This window comes from Triticum aestivum, chromosome 1B, assembly GCF_018294505.1.
Source record: "Triticum aestivum cultivar Chinese Spring chromosome 1B, IWGSC CS RefSeq v2.1, whole genome shotgun sequence".
Classification (NCBI taxonomy): Eukaryota; Viridiplantae; Streptophyta; class Magnoliopsida; order Poales; family Poaceae; genus Triticum; species Triticum aestivum.
The window spans coordinates 239,329,351-239,345,629 of record NC_057795.1 but is presented as its reverse complement, the minus strand read 5'-3'; positions in this window follow the sequence as shown (position 1 = coordinate 239,345,629).

The window sequence follows — 16,279 nt, the reverse complement described above, 5'->3', positions numbered from 1 at the left end:
CGTTTCCAATAGAGGAATTGAAGCAAACCCGGCTAAAATCCGAGCTTTGTCGCAGCTCGCTACCCCAACAGACCTCAAGCAAATCCAGAAAATTACTGGATCCGTGGCTGCCTTAAGCCGCTTTATCTCCCGATTGGGAGAAAAGGCACTACCCCTTTATTGCCTTCTTCGATGCACCGAACACTTCGAGTGGACGGATGCGGCTACGGCCGGACTGGTAGAAATAAAGGCCCTCTTGGCCAGCAACCCAATCTTGGCCACACCAAACATTGAAGAACCCATGCTGTTATACATAGCTGCAACACACCAAGTTGTAAGTGCAGTGCTCGTCGTCGAACGAGAGGAGGATGGGCACAGGTTCCCGCTTCAAAAGCCGGTATACTACGTATCCACTGTCCTCACACCATGCAAGTCACGGTACCCACATTATCAAAAGATAGCACACACGGTCTTCATGGCATCCCGGAAACTATGACACTACTTTGAAGAGTGTTCAATCACGGTGGCCTCCGAAGTACCACTCAACGATATAATAAATAACCGCGATGCCACGGGCCGGATCGCTAAGTGGGCCATCGAGCTCCTCCCATTCGACATTATATATACACCACAGCAAGCCATTAAATCGCAAGTACTGGCTGACTTCGTCGCCGAATGGACAGAGGCCGAACTCCCTAAAGAGTACGACACATACTCCAATTGGATCATGCACTTTGACAGCTCTAAGATGATGGCTGGTCTAGGAGCGGGCGTTCCTAGACATCCCCCACCGGAGATACAGTCCAATATAAAGTCCAAATACTATACACAGACTCCAACAATGCAGCCAAATATGAGGCTCTATTGCATGGTCTTCGGATGGCGGTCTCCATGGGCATTCAACGCCTAGAAGTGCGTGGGGATTCAAACTTCGCAATATCTGAAATAAATGGAGACTTCAACGCCAAGGACCCAAAAATGGCGGCTTACCGTAATGCCGTCCTCAAAATGTAACTCGGTTCCAGGGGCTTGAATTTCATCATGTGGTTCGAGAAAACAATTAAGTAGCGGATATCCTTGCCCACATCGGCGCTAAGCGTGACCCAGTCCCACCCAACATCTTCTTGGAAAGGCTTCTCAAGCCATCTATGGTGTGGCAAGGGGAGACCGGCAATACTAGTCCAGATTCAACCACAACCCCAGATCCCGAACACACTGACATAATCGGAGGCTCCGCCACGGAAATAACACCTTCGGCCCACCTAATCATGGCTGTCATTGCCCCGTGGACCAAACAATTCTTAGCCTACCTAAATAGGGAAGAACTCCCCGAGGACCAAACTGAGGCATGTTGCATTGTGCGGCACTCTAAAGCCTACAAGGTCCACGAGGGAGAGCTTTACAAGAAAAGACCTACCGGAGTAATCCAAAGATGCATCTCCGAAGAGGAAGGGCGGCAGCTATTGGCTCAAATTCATGCTGGACTCGGCGGCAACCACGCCGCAGCTCGGGCCCTTGTAAGCAAGGCCTTCCGTACAGGTTTCTACTGGCCGACAGCCCGGGCAGACGCACAGGACCTCGTCCAACATTGCGTCGGTTGCCAGCTCTTTGCCAACCAAAGCCACATGCCGCCCACCGCTCTCCAAACAATCACCATAACTTGGCCCTTTGCGGTCTGGGGGCTCGATATGGTCGAAACCCTTAAAGGAGGAAGCCATAAGAAAAAATACCTGTTGGTCATGGTGGATAAATTCACCAAATGTATAGCGGCCAAACCAGTTAAAACGGCCGAATCCGGACCAGTGATAGACTTCATATCAGGAGTTCTGCACCGTTACGGTGTTCCCCATAGCATCATCACCGATATTGGCTCCAACTTCACAACCGACAAGGTGAAAACTTGGTGCGGCAATATGGGCATTCAGCTCGATTACGCCTCCATCTATCACCCCCAAACAAACGGTCAAGTCGAATGAGCAAATGTTCTTATTATGAGCAGCATCAAACCCAGACAAGTGCGATCCCTGGAGGAATCAGACAGGCACTGGGTCGACGAGCTCGACTCCGTACTATGGGGGATACGGACCACGCCAAATCGCACTACCGGATACACACCATTCTTCATGGTGTACAGCGCAGAGGTGGTATTGCCCTGCGATATCATTCATGACTCACCTCGAGTGCGCATGTATGAAGAGAGAGAAGCCGAGCTTGATTGGTAGGACAGTTAAGATGCCCTGGAGGAGGAGCACGATGTTGCAAAAGCCCGTTCCGCATTCTATCAGCAACAAGGTCGTAGGTATCAAAGCAGAGAAGTATGGGCAAAAACTTATAACGTTGGCGAACTTGTTCTACGCATATAGGAGAAGAAAAAGGACAAGCTCATGCCCAAGTGGGAGGGTCCATTCATAATTGATAAAGTTCTCACAGGAGGAGCGTACCGCCTGCGTGATGCATCAGATAATCGACTCGAGCCGAACCCATGGAACATGGCCAGACTCCGAAGATTCTACACCTAGCACCAAACTCCGTGTTCGTCCCCTTCCCTCCGCTTTTTTTATTATTACTTATATGTATCCTCTCTCTTTCTCTTTATTTCTCTAAAGCTCTAAGTGTGACTCGACTACACACTCTTGACGCGCTAAATCCTCAAGTATGCGCGCTCACTATACCTGGGCCTTCTTATACAGAAGCTTAATATAACTACCTTCCGGGCATCATGCCCACTGCATATGTCTCGCTTTTCCATATGTACCTTTTCTTCACCATTATATGCATCGATATGACTTAAGTTTTGGCCAAGCTAGGTTGCCTGGCTCCTATGTTTATGCCCTACGTCCCCATTAGTTCGGCTAGGGCATAAGGGGAGCACCTCTGCGATTGTTACTGCCGGGTACTCCGGACGTGTACCTCAGACTGGGTGACGCCGAAAGCTAGCATTCTTAAGGGAATATTCGGTTGCTGAACTAAAGATGTTTATTACCTATTACAGTACAAACACCTAGATGTTGCATATACTCCGTCTCTGCCCGCAGTTCGGACATGCACATTAATGCATGCGTACCCAGGGAAAGGAACCCTTAACTGAACTATTCTCCCTGGAAGATGTTTCTTACTATCCATGTAATATAACATAGCTAGTAGGGTACATGTATGTTCAAGCAATTATGACCCTTACGCCTGGTTTCCACGCGTACCCCGGTTTACATAACTGAGCGGGTATTCGGAAACACTCCAGACTGTCGGGTCCGGAGGCTGAAGCGAAAAGTTCCACCATGACAAATGATTTACAATCTAGCTAGGGACAAAATATGTCAATTGAAGTACACAGTCACTTAGACCCACATACTTCTTCTTCTATGCCATCCAACAGGCTGTCTAGCCTACAATCCTGTTGGGAATACTTTGCGGCTAATCCTACCTGGTCATATACTAGACTAACGGGAATCTCTTTCCCATCTGACCCTACAGGTCCGACCAGGGCCATGTGATTCAGATCGAGCTTGGTGTACCATGTTTTTACCATGGCCCAAGCTTCCCTCGCACCTTGTCGATAGGCGTCGCAGTAGATAACAAAGTCCTTGGAGAAGTCTGGCGGTACCAGTACGGGAGCAGAAGTCAGGCGTCTTTTTAGTTCCTAAAAGCTGTGCTCACACTGTGGAGTCCATTCGAACTTCTTATCATTCTTGAGGAGTTCGGTTAGAGGTTTAGCAACCTTGGAGAAGTTCTCGACAAAGCAACGACAATAGCTCGCTAAGCCCAGAAAACTCCGAACTTGCTTGACCGATTCAGGTGGAGTCCAATTAAGGACGGCTTGAACTCGCTCAGGGTTAACAGCAATACCTTTACCAGATATTACATGACCCAGATAGGTCACTTTTGACAACCATAATTCACATTTAGAAAATTTGGCATAAAGGCGATGCTCTCGAAGTTTCTTCAACACTAGCCTTAAATGTTCGGCATGTTCTTCCTCGTTCTTGGAGTAGATGAGTATATCATCGAGATAAACTACGACGAATTTATCCAAATACTCCATGAAGATTGAGTTCATTAACCGAGAAAAGGTGGCTGGAGCGTTGGTTAATCCGAAGGACATGACGGTGTACTCGTATTGGCCATAACGAGTAACAAAGGCCGTTTTAGGAATGTCCCCGTTTCTGCTTTTGATTTGATGGTAGCCCAACCTCAAATCCATCTTGGAGAATACTGAGGATCCAGCAAGCTGATCATACAGGTCGTTGATCCTGGGAAGTGGATATTTGTTCTTGATTGTGACCAAATTGACAGGTCGGTAATCTACAACCATCCGGTCCGTACCATCCTTCTTCTTGACGAATAGGACGGGGCAAGCCCACGGAGATGAACTAGGGCGGATGAAACCCTTTTTCACGGACTCATCGAGTTGTTTCTTAAGCTCGGCTAGTTCTAGTGGTGCCATCTTATAAGGTCTTCTAGCAATCGGAACGGTTCCTGGAATGAGGTCTATTACGAACTCAACATCCCTGTCAGGTGGAACACCTGGCAATTCCTCTGGAAAGACATCCAGGAAGTCACGGACTACCGGAACGTCCTCAAGGTCTGGCAAAGGGCTGGCGTTAAGAGAAAATAACTGTCGCTTGGCTATTCGGGTCAAGACATTGACTATCTTCCCCGAAGGATGGGTGAGTTGAACAGTCCTAAAGAAGCAATCAATTTTGGCTTGATGAGCTGACATCCAGTCCATACCCAAAATGATATTAATATTTGAAGATTTAAGGGCTATCAAAGATGCGAGGAAAACAAGTCTGTCGACTTGGATTTCATTTCCATAACTTACCCTAGAGGTCTGCCATCTAGAACCAGGAGTAGAAATTTCCATAGTGGATGGCATGTCACAGAATGCGGTGTTATGCAAACGAGCATAGTTCTCGGATATAAATGAATGAGAGGCTCCTGTATCGAAAAGAACAGATGCCGGGTGGCAATTAACAAGAAGCGTACCGAGAACGACGTTGGGATCCTCTTGAGCTTCTTCGGCAGAGATACAGTTGACATGGCCACGTGAGGCGGTGGCCGGCTTGGTGTGGAACACTTTCCCTATCGGCTTGCCACGGCCAACAGCTTTAGCAGACTGGTTGGGGTTGGTCTGGGGACACTCACGCATATAGTGGCCAGATTCCCCACACTTGAAACAAGTCACGGAACTGGTACGTGGAGGAGCATTATTGGTTGGACCCCCATAGGGCTTGGCTGGTGCAGACTGTTGAACGGGGCGAGGCGCCTGGAAGGATGGCCTCGGTGTGAACCTGGGTGGCAGGGCAGTGTTGGGCACCCACACGCGGCGCTTCTGAGGACCAGCACCGGATGAGGAACCCATGTCACGGCCATGCTTGCGTGTTGCGTCATAGTCAGTCTGACCAGTTTCAGCACTGATGGCTTTGTTGACAAGTTTCTGAAACGATGTGCACTCATGCAGACGGAGGTCACGACGAAGCTCAGGACTAAGGCCCTTACGGAACCTTGCTTGCTTCTTGGCATCAGTAGACACTTCCTCAGTTGCATATCGTGCGAGATTACCAAACTCCCTACTGTAAGCATCCACAGAAAGTCGGCCTTGGGTGAAACTGCAAAATTCCTCACGTTTACGGTCCATGAGACCCTCCGGAATGTGGTGTTCATGGAAAGCCTCGCTGAATTCGGCCCAAGTAGTGACATGGCCCGCTGGGCGCATAGCTCCATAATTCTCCCACCATAGACTGGCGGGGCCTTCAAGATGATATGCAGCAAAGGTGACCTTGTCAGCCTCCGCTACCAGCGCGGAACGCAGTTTGTGAGCGATACTGCGAAGCCAGTCATCAGCGTCGAGAGGCTCGACGGAGTGGTGGAACGTGGGTGGATGTAATTTGATAAAATCACTGAGTGACACCACGTTAGTCCTCTGATGGTGTGCTATGTTCTGTTCAATACGCTCCAACAAACGGTTGGTCTCCCGCTTGTTTCTCTCAGCTTCCATCATAACCTCGGCTAGGGAAGGAGGATGAGGCAGATTTGCATCCCTGACTTCACTGCCTTCGGCCTGCTCTTGAGGAGCAGGGTTAGTGCGCGTGTTGACCATACTAGGTAAACAAGACAACGATTTAGTCAGGATGATAAAATTCCGACATGGGATATAAAATGTAAGGAATAACTCGAAATGCAAGATGATCATCCGTATGACATGGTAGATACAGAAACTGCTTCTTTATTCCATCGTCATACACAGCATACAGGGTTTAGTACAAGACCAAACAAAGTACTATTACGGTGAAAAGAGGATTACATCTCATCGGAGGCATCCCAAGCTCCTATACATTATTTTTCTACACCTCCGGAAAGAGTACAAACTAGGTCATATCCCACGAGTCACGCGGGACGATAGACGACACAGCTAGTGCGAACTAGTGATACTACCACTAACTCAGACCGATCCGTAGTAGTCCTCGTAGAAGTCACCTCCATAGCCTGGAAGCTCAACATGATCATCCGGAAACAGACGATCTCGCGGAGCTTGTGGACCATAGGGGCTAGGATGAGGTCTTGGACCAACAGACGGTGGCCTGCGGGGACCGCGAGGTGGGGTGATGCCTCCTACATCACGCCAACCCATCACGTCTGGCAGAGCAGATCTCACAGGATAGAGATCGCGCATATCTGAATATCCAGCTTGCACCGCCGGTGCAAACCGAGTCAAAGTAGCCCAGTGGTCAGCACGGGTATTGAAGAGCTCTAACCTCAAGGCCCGATTTTCACGGTCCTTATCCTCGAGCATCTCAGCAGTGGTGCGAGTCCGTGAATCCTCCTGAGTGGGGTCAGCATAGATAGCCTGGAGATACCCTTGTGCTCCCGGAAGTGATCCTGGCATATACCGGAAATCAGAGTCCCGAAATAGACCAGATCTGACTCGCATGATGGTCATCATAGAGTAGGCGGCATCCTGCACAGCCATCTCAATAGTAACCCCGAGTCCATAGGAGCAGTGAAGGGGCTCGGTGGATCCAGGATAAGATGGAAATATCCTGACAGTGCAGAGATACTGGCTTTGATTGAAGTCCCGAAATTGCTCTTCGACCGTGTACTCAGGATACCAGCGGTATCCAGCCTCAGTCATTACCCTGACCAACTTGGCAGTATGGCCGGGTACATCTAGGCATCGAGTCAGGCGAACCACTTGATTGAGGTCGCGAGTGGCCATCTGAAAGCACAATCATAATGCAAAGGCATTAGAATTTCTAGCAAAATTTCGGCAGCATAACAGCTGTAAATGCTCAAGAAGGATTTTGAGACATTTGACAAAGGATTTCATACACACTCAACATCATCATATCAAAGTTCTGAATCCATTCTAACAACATAATGTGGTAGTAGAACTGAACTAGGCTTGTATCCATCAAACTTATAAGGTACTACTGATTAGTAACACGTGATCCTGATAGAGAGAATAGATCCTAATTCCTTAACCCCCGGTGGAAGAATAGACTGACTCAGATCAGAATGTCATAAGATAAAGGAGTAAAAGAGCCTTACGTTCCAACCCACAAACAATTCCCCTACATATAACTAAAGAATTTCTAGACTCAACATCGACCAGTTTGGCTTGGAGAACCTACAGGCAGTCCGGCTCTGATGCCAACGCTGTCAGGACCCCGACTCGATGTCACATCGATCTAGCCGGTAACACCTCATATCACTTTGCGGCCTCACGCACGGTATCCCCACGGGTGTCGCCTTACCTTGCCCGGGACCGTTTGCGCCTTTTGGCTCACGTATATGATAGTGTCGCTAGCATCCATATGATAAGGAGCCCGGGCTGACATGACTAGTCGTAAACCCAAAGTGGCACAGACTTACAGGGACAGGCATCCATGACCCAGCTTCGAACGTGTCGGTCATCAGCAAGTGGGTCCGGGCTGTAGCACGGGGCTAGCAGGACTCCGGTAAACCGGGCTGTAGCGGGCTAACAGGACTCCGGTACTCAAAGCGTGACATTTCCCCGAAGGGACAGACACAGGAACGAAGAAGGACACATGCCGGCCAGCCTAAGTGTTCCAGAGCAGTAGCAAGCTACCATGGCTCAGCGGTAACACTAGGAGACATTTCCCGGTAAGAGAGGCTACTAAAGATAAACAACTAGGTAGTCAGATCCCACACATACCAAGCATTTCAATCATACACACAATATGCTCGATATGTGCAAATACAACGAAGCATCACAACATGACTCTACGACACAAGTACTTTATTTAAGGCTCAGGGAGCCATACATAGCATACACAAAGGTACGGGTCTCACGACCCAACATACAAGTCATACAGTCATACAAACCAGCAGCGGAAGTAACTTGTCTGAGTACAGACAACTAGTAAAATAAAAGAGGCTTGGAAAGCCTAGCTATACTACGTGGTCCTTCACAAGCTCAGGGTCACCACCTGGGCCTTTAGCCTACTCGTTGATGTCAATGTCTACATAGAACCCATCAGAAGGGGTTGCAGCGTCTTCTGTAAAAAAATGTAAATTATAGCAACATGAGTACAAAGGTACTCAGCAAGACTTACATCAGATCCTACATACATGCATATTATCAAGAAGGGTTGGTGGAGTTATTGCAGCAAGCCAGCTTTGACTCTTGGCTAGACTATCCTACGATACTCCAACTTGAAATGGTTTTGCGCACACGAGTCCACTACTCACCACTTCAATACACTACCGAGGATCCGCCTCCGTCTTCCTACGGAAGAGCCATCCTCGGCACTCACACTTATCTTGAGGCTTTTAGCAGTTTCCATTTACTTGTCTATGAACTGTATAGGCAACCAAGTAGTCCTTTACCGCGGACGCGGCTATTCGAATAGATCATGTTAACCCTGCAGGGGTGTACTTCTTCATACACGCTCTCACCACTTACCGCCGTTTACACGACATGTACTCGGCAACCTTCAAGCGGAAGCCCAACGTGGGTGTCGGCCACGACCTACCTAACCACCTAAGCCTCCAGTCCAGGTTTATCGCCTATCCAGGTTCCATCCGCAGGGAGTCCGGCCGAGGTTTCCCATACGGCCCCGAACGATGTGAACAGGGTTCCCGAGATACCTAACGGGTATTCGGTACACCCGGCCACGTACCTACCGCATCACAGCCCACCCCTACGGTCAGCGCTGTCCACGGCCTCCAGTAGGCTACAAACACCAGAAACTACTTGCAACTCCTGGACGGAGAACTAGGGTGAATAAGAAGCCGAGAGGGTCCATTGGTTTCGGGCCCAATGCATGGTAGTAGCTGATTCTTAAATCACACATACAGATCTCAGTGCTTAAGGTCGGCTTCAATGAAACAACCCACCATGTACTCCTACATGGCCTCTCATCGATACCTTTACCAAATCGTGTTCACCACACCACTCTCATTACCGACATAATCATTTCACTCTAGCCCATCACCCAGATGAACCAGACCTGACCCGACTCTAAGCATAGCAGGCATAGCAAGGTAGGAACAACACATACATATGGCTCAATCAACTCCTACACATGCTAGTGGGTTTCATCTAGTTACTGTGGCAATGACAGGTCATGCAGAGGAAATGGGTTCAACTACCGTAGCACACAGCAGTTTGAATCGCGTTGTCTTAATGCAGTAAAAGAGAGCAGGAGCGAGAACAAGGGATTGTATCGATATGATCAAATGGTTGGTTGCTTGCCTGATGGTTCGATGCACTGATACGGTTCTTCGTTAGGGTAATCACGGTACTCCTCGGAGGCAGAACCTGTCGCAAAGGACACCGATACACAACCATCACCAAACAATGTGCAACAATATGATGCATGCATGAAACATGGCAATATGAGTGTGTTGGGCTAATGCAACTAAAACCAGAAGGGTTTGAACCAATTTGAATCAAAGATTCAAATTTCAAACTCAAGTATGGCCTTTTAAAGTGCTTTTCCTTGTTCTGCTTTAAACATCAATTTAACTTGTTTGATCATGCATGAAAATAGTACAGATGGATAGATTGGATTTTTCTGATCATTTTTCATATATAATTTGTCTGATTTGGAGTTACAGAATAAAAGTTATGAAATTTTGAAGTTTAAATAATATTCTGGAATTTCCTGATTTAAATTAAATCCAGAAATATATATATATTGCGCCAGCATGACGTCAGCATGACGTCAGTGGTCAACTGCGGCTGGCTGGGGTCAAACCTGACGTGTGGGGTCCACACGTCAGTGACAGGGGGGTTAAACAGGGTTAGTTTAATCCTAATTAGGAATTGGTGGCGCTGGGGCCCACTGGTCAGTGTCAGGGGTTAGCTAACAGTGATTAGCACTAATCTGACCACCTGGCCGACGGGGCCCAGGCGTCAGTGACCCTGGGGGGTCAAACCCCAGGTCAAACAGGTCAAACCCACCGGCGACATGACACCGGCGAGGCCCGAGACGGCGGCGCGATACGGAAACGCGCTACAGGGCACGGGCGAGGCCGTGCTTGGGCTCGTTGGAGAGCCCTTGCCCCCGCGCGTCGAACGGTGGTGGTGGCCGTGCCTGTGGTGGCCGGTACCGATGACGGCGAGCTCGTGAGTGGCGGCCGGAGTTCGGGTGCGGTCGGGATCGGCGTTGCTGCTCGCAGGCGAGGGAGCTGAGGCGCTGGAGGGGCTCTACGGGTCCTTACGGACTTGTTGGACTCGCCGGGGAGCTGCGTCGACGGCGAGCTCGGCAACGGCGGAGGTTCGGCCGTGGTGGGAAGCGGGGTTACGGTGCGGGAACGAGGGGGAAAAGAGGGGGAAACGGTGGCGGAGCTCACCGCGGTTGCAGTGGGCGTCGAAGCGGGCTCGGGGACGCACTGGAGACGGCGAATCGACGGCGATGGTGGTCGGAGCCCGAGGAGGAAGACGATGGCGTGGAGGCGATGCAGAGCTTCCCGAGGGGCTTGGCTTGGTGGGGAGGAAGAGGGGGTCGCGGCGGAGCTCCTGAGCTCAGCGGAGGGGCGAGGGGTGGCCGGTGACGGCTGCTATGGCGAACGGCGGCGATGGTGGTGTTCGGCCGTGAGAGAGAGAGCGAGGGAGAGGAGGGGAAGAACCGAGGGAGAGTGAGAGAGAACGGGGGAGGGCGTGGCGTCGTTCCAGGCCATCCAGACGAGGAGGGGAGGGGCAGGCAGGCAGGCGAGCAGGTGGCGTGGCGCGGTGGCGCGCGCGCGCGCCGGCCACACTCCCCTCCCTCTGTCGAGGACGAAGACGACAGAGGAGGGAGGCGGGCTGGGCCGCCTGCTGGCTGGGCCGGCCAGCTGGCTGGGCTGCACAGGGAGGAGCCCAGGTAAGGTTCTCCCTTTTATTTATTTCTGTTTTCTAATTTCTGACATTTGTTCTGATTTAAATAAAATATTAAATCATTTTATTTCCTTATGCCAATTTTTGCAGGAGCTAGATATATTATTCCAGAGCTCCCCAACAGATGGCATAATTTTTGGACATATATTAATATATATAACTAATATATTTCCAATGCAAATATTTATGCATTAATTCCAAATGCCCAAAATAAATACTTATGAGCTCTTAAAAATATTGGTTTGATTTTTATCTCTGTCCAATATTTTCAGAGAGCAACATGAGCATTTTCTTGGACCTTTTTGGAGAAATTTTTATTTGGATCATTTTCAGAAATGATTCTGAGGGTTTCACAAATCCCCAATTCAAATTAAATGGAATTTTAAACATGATGCACACACTCTGATGCATGACTAGCTAGGGTGTGACACTATTGTTAGATCTGCGCATATGCCGAATACCAAATGGTACACGTAATTATGTTTTTCATCAATCGAGATAAATATTACAAGATGAGGCCTTCTTGGGTTCCTCCATTCCAGCAGCTGCGGCCCTTAGCTGGGCTTTACACTCCTCTAGCTCTTGAGACAAATGGGTGTTCTTCTCTGTAAGAACCTATTAAAACAATGATCCTAAAATCAGTTATACCGACTGTTTCAAGTCTCAGGGGCTACAAATATACATAATTATCAAATTTTGCTTACCCGTATAACTTTTAAATACTGGTATGTGGCTCTAGCAAGCCCATCTTTAGCAGCTCGGATGTACGCATCTCCCTAGTTGAAGGCATTGAAAGCCTCTTCGTAAAAATTAGGGTCACGGAGTGCGGCCCTCCGACGGCGATGATTCATAGTGCTCCCCAGCTTGGAATTTGTAGCGGATACTCTATCCGCATCCTCCATAGGAGGACCGTCCGGTGTTTACCCAACGTTAGCCTCCACCCTCGAGGCCGATTCTAGAGTCCGGCTAGTAGAGGCGTGATGGGCAGGATCCCTGGATATAGTCCGGCGAATACTCTTTCTGCCAAGACACAATGGAGATTGTTATATTTTAAAGATGACAATCACAGAGCATGTTTTAAATCATACCTCTTCGATGGCGGCTCGGCCCTGCTCGCTTTCCTTTTAAGTCTACCCGGCTTGGGCACCCCTTTTTGGTGAGTTGCCGCGGGTTCGGCATGGCGCGCCGATGGCTTTCCCTTTATAGCATAATATGTGTGCGGTGGGTAAGGTGGAAAGAGGGAATCCTTTTCGAAAGATAATTCTCCTATTTACTTACATGTGGTGCCGGGAGGAGACCAGGATAATCGGCGATGATAGCCACCAATGTGCCGTCACAGCTCGCCTAGTAAAACACCCTGCCATCAAACTCCACAAATATGTCCCGGTCCTCTTCGAGTCTGGGCTGTGGATCTCACTCATGGCTTTCCGTATTTCCTGTTAAGGACTAGCAAGGTGAAAATTTGCAATGAAAGACTGCGGGAAGGAATAGAGTTGAGTAAGAGATAGCGACTCACCCAGCTTGGAGGGTTGTACATGGAAAATCCATCCCGTGGCTTAATGTGGACGAACTCCTCTTCTTCTCCTTTGTATAAATTAGACAGTATTCTTGCCAGAGCGGTGTCAGAATCTGAACCTCTCCGACTGCAGCGGGTGGCATCGTCTTCTTTGTTGAAGTGCCACATGGGGTGCCCCCGATACTGGAGTGGTTGCACCCCACGCATTATGCATATTGAAATAACCTCGATTATGGTCAATCCAGATTTGGCAAGCGTTTTTATCCTGCCCATCAATTGGAGTCCTCTCTGCTATCTTCCTCCTGGGGGCTCCGGGGACGCCAGCTATGGCGCATCTTCAATGGAGCATTTGTGAACTCAGGGATACCCATTCGGATAGGGTCAGGAAGGGAGACGTCCTCTATATAAAACCACTCGGAAGGCCAATCTTCGGATGTCTTCTTTGGAGTACCGGACAGGTATCCGGTCCCTGCGTTGCACCATATTTCGGCTCCGCCCACTTGGAATATTGATCCCTCCTTATTGCGAGGGACGAGGCAGAACATCATCTTCCATAGCTCGAAATGAGCTTCACAACCCAGAAATAACTCACAAAGGGCGACATAACCTGCGAAGGAATGGATGCGCCATAATACTCCAGGAGCCCGCGGAGGAATGGATGGATTGGAAATGCGATGCCCCTCAGCAAGTAAGGGACAGGGAACACTCGCTCCCCCCGGGATGGGTTGGGAAAACTCTCCGCTTGCTCCCTACCATCATAGGTCGCTAATCCGGCTCGGACGGGGACAAGATATACAGGTGGAAGAAACCGTTGGGTCTGCAACTTCACTAATTGGCCGTCGGATACGGCACACATCTCCCAATCGTCTGGCTTGGCGCTACGAGGGCAAGAGGAGGAGCTGCGGTGGCCGGCCATGATGCACTACTAGGAAAAGGGCTATAGATAATATGGACATTAATGCCGCACCAGACATGTGGTGCGCCACTATTATATAGCCGTGGCGCACCATGTGTTGGTGCGCCATTAGTGTGATGGACACTAATGGCACACCACACCCACGGTGCGCCACTACTAACAAACTTTTATTTTCCAAAAATACTAATGGCGCACCAATGCACAGTGCGCCATTACTAGTTTTAACTAGTAATGGCGCACCACTCATCCCGTGCGCCACTACTAACAATTTTTTTTACTTTTTTTCATAACTAGTAATGGCGCATCAGTGTATAGTGCGCCATTACTAGTTCAAACTAGTAATGGCGCACCACACACATGGTGCGCCAATACTAACATTTTTTTGCAAAACTAGTAATAGTGCAACACCAGCTGGTGCGCCATTAGTGACCAGGGTTACTAATGGCGCATTTGTAGGTGGTGCGCCATTAGTAACCTGGGACCAGCTAGATATTTCGGACAACCACCTACAACACTCACTTTCCCCACTTCATTCTCTCCATCTCCTCCTCCAAGCTTTTCTTGGCTGCCTCCTCCTCCTCACCTCATTTGCACCATAGATTCATCCAAATTAAGTTGTTAAATTACCTTTTTTTGATAGGCAAGTAAGGGGAAAGCTTTCTTTATGTTGTAGATCTACTTGTTTCTCCCTCCAACAACATGCACATGCACTTTTTATGGCCTAGCTAGATCTATGTATGTTTGTGGTGTTGCATATGTATGTGGTGTTGCATATATGTTTGTGTTTGCAGGTACCAGTATTTGAAATGCGATAGATGCCAATATTTTGCTGGAATGTTGATTCATTTCCGTTTCGGCTAGAATTTGGCAATATGCATTCTTTTTTGTCCTATTTTTAGGCAAAGTCATGCCAAAAAATTTCTTGGTTCTAAAATATCGTTTTGCTCTACCCCACAGGTGACCATGGTCTGCACGATGATCGAAGGCATCGTGAATAGGTTTTTGAGCTCCTCGAAGGCCGAGATGCTTCAAAAGAATGAGACGGAGATAAGATGTCCGTGTCGAAGATGCAAGCTGAGGAGCCTTATTGACCCGGATTCCGTACAGGTGCGGGACCACCTGTTCTTGCGTGGTTTCATGGATGGCTATCTGTGGCAAGATGATGAAGATGATTATGAAGTCGTCCATGGGGGGCGGGCAAGAAATGAGGAAGGGGATGAGCAAGACAACCGCAGCGAGGGCGGGCGAGAAAACGAAGAATCTCCAGGACATGATCACGAAGTAGATGCAGTACACAATCATCATGTAGGAGATACCGGACATGATGATGAGGAAGATGTCGGACAAGACGAAGGGCATGATCATGAAGATGAAGATGCCGGAGCAGACGATGATGGACCATCGATGGGCTGGGTGCAGGACCCTCATATTCAAGAGCTGCTTCTCAAGCAGACAGATAATGCAAGAGCTTCCGCTCAAGAGAAAGCCAAGATGGATCAACTGGAGATAGGCGCGGTTACTCCATTGTATGAAGGATGCAGGCCCGAGGATACCCGCCTGAAAGTAACACTCATGGCTCTGGAGATGAAGGTAAAACACAAAATGACCGACGCATGCTTCGATGAGAACATGTCATTCTGGCACGAACATCTTCCCAAGGGGAACAAGTGACCGACCAGTTTCGAGGAGGCAAAGAAAATCGTGTGTCCTCTGGATTTACCGCACGTGAAATACCATGTTTGCATGAACAATTGCATCATTTATCAGGACGAGCACGCGGAGTCTACCATATGTCTAGTGTGCGGTGTTACCCGATACAAGAAGAGGAAGAAAGCTCCTTGAAAAGTGGTGTGATACTTTCCAATCACTCCTTGTCTGCAACAGTATTTCGCAGACCCTAAGGTAGCAAAGCTCCTACGTTGGCACACGGATAGGGAGGAGAAGAAGCGAGAAGATGATGGAAATGATCCGGAGATAAATAAAAAAGACAAGATGCTGAGTCACCCTAAGGATGCGAGCCAGTGGCAAGCGTTGAACTTCGAATACCCAGAATTTGGGAACAATCCAAGGAACATCATGCTAGGCGCGAGCACGGATGGAGTCAATCCGTTTGGCAGCCAAAGAAGCACACATAGCACCTAGCCTGTGTTTGTGTGGATGTACAAACTTCCCCCCTGGTTGTGCATGAAGAGGAAGTACATTCACATGATTATGCTAATTGAAGGGCCGAAACAACCAGGGAACGACATAAATCTGTATTTGGGGCTGCTGAAAGAGGAGCTAGACATGCTATGGAAAACACCAGCTAATACGTGGGATGCCGCAGAGAAAGAATATTTCCCTATGAGCGCTGCACTGCTCACGATGGTGCAGGACTCTCTCGGTTACGGATATGTCACGGGGCAGGTCCACGGATTTTATGGATGCGTCAGGTACATGGATGACACAATGTATCGCCAGCTAGATAGAGATCCCGGGTCTCTTAAAACCATGTTCATGGGACATCGAAGGTTGCTTCTTGACGATG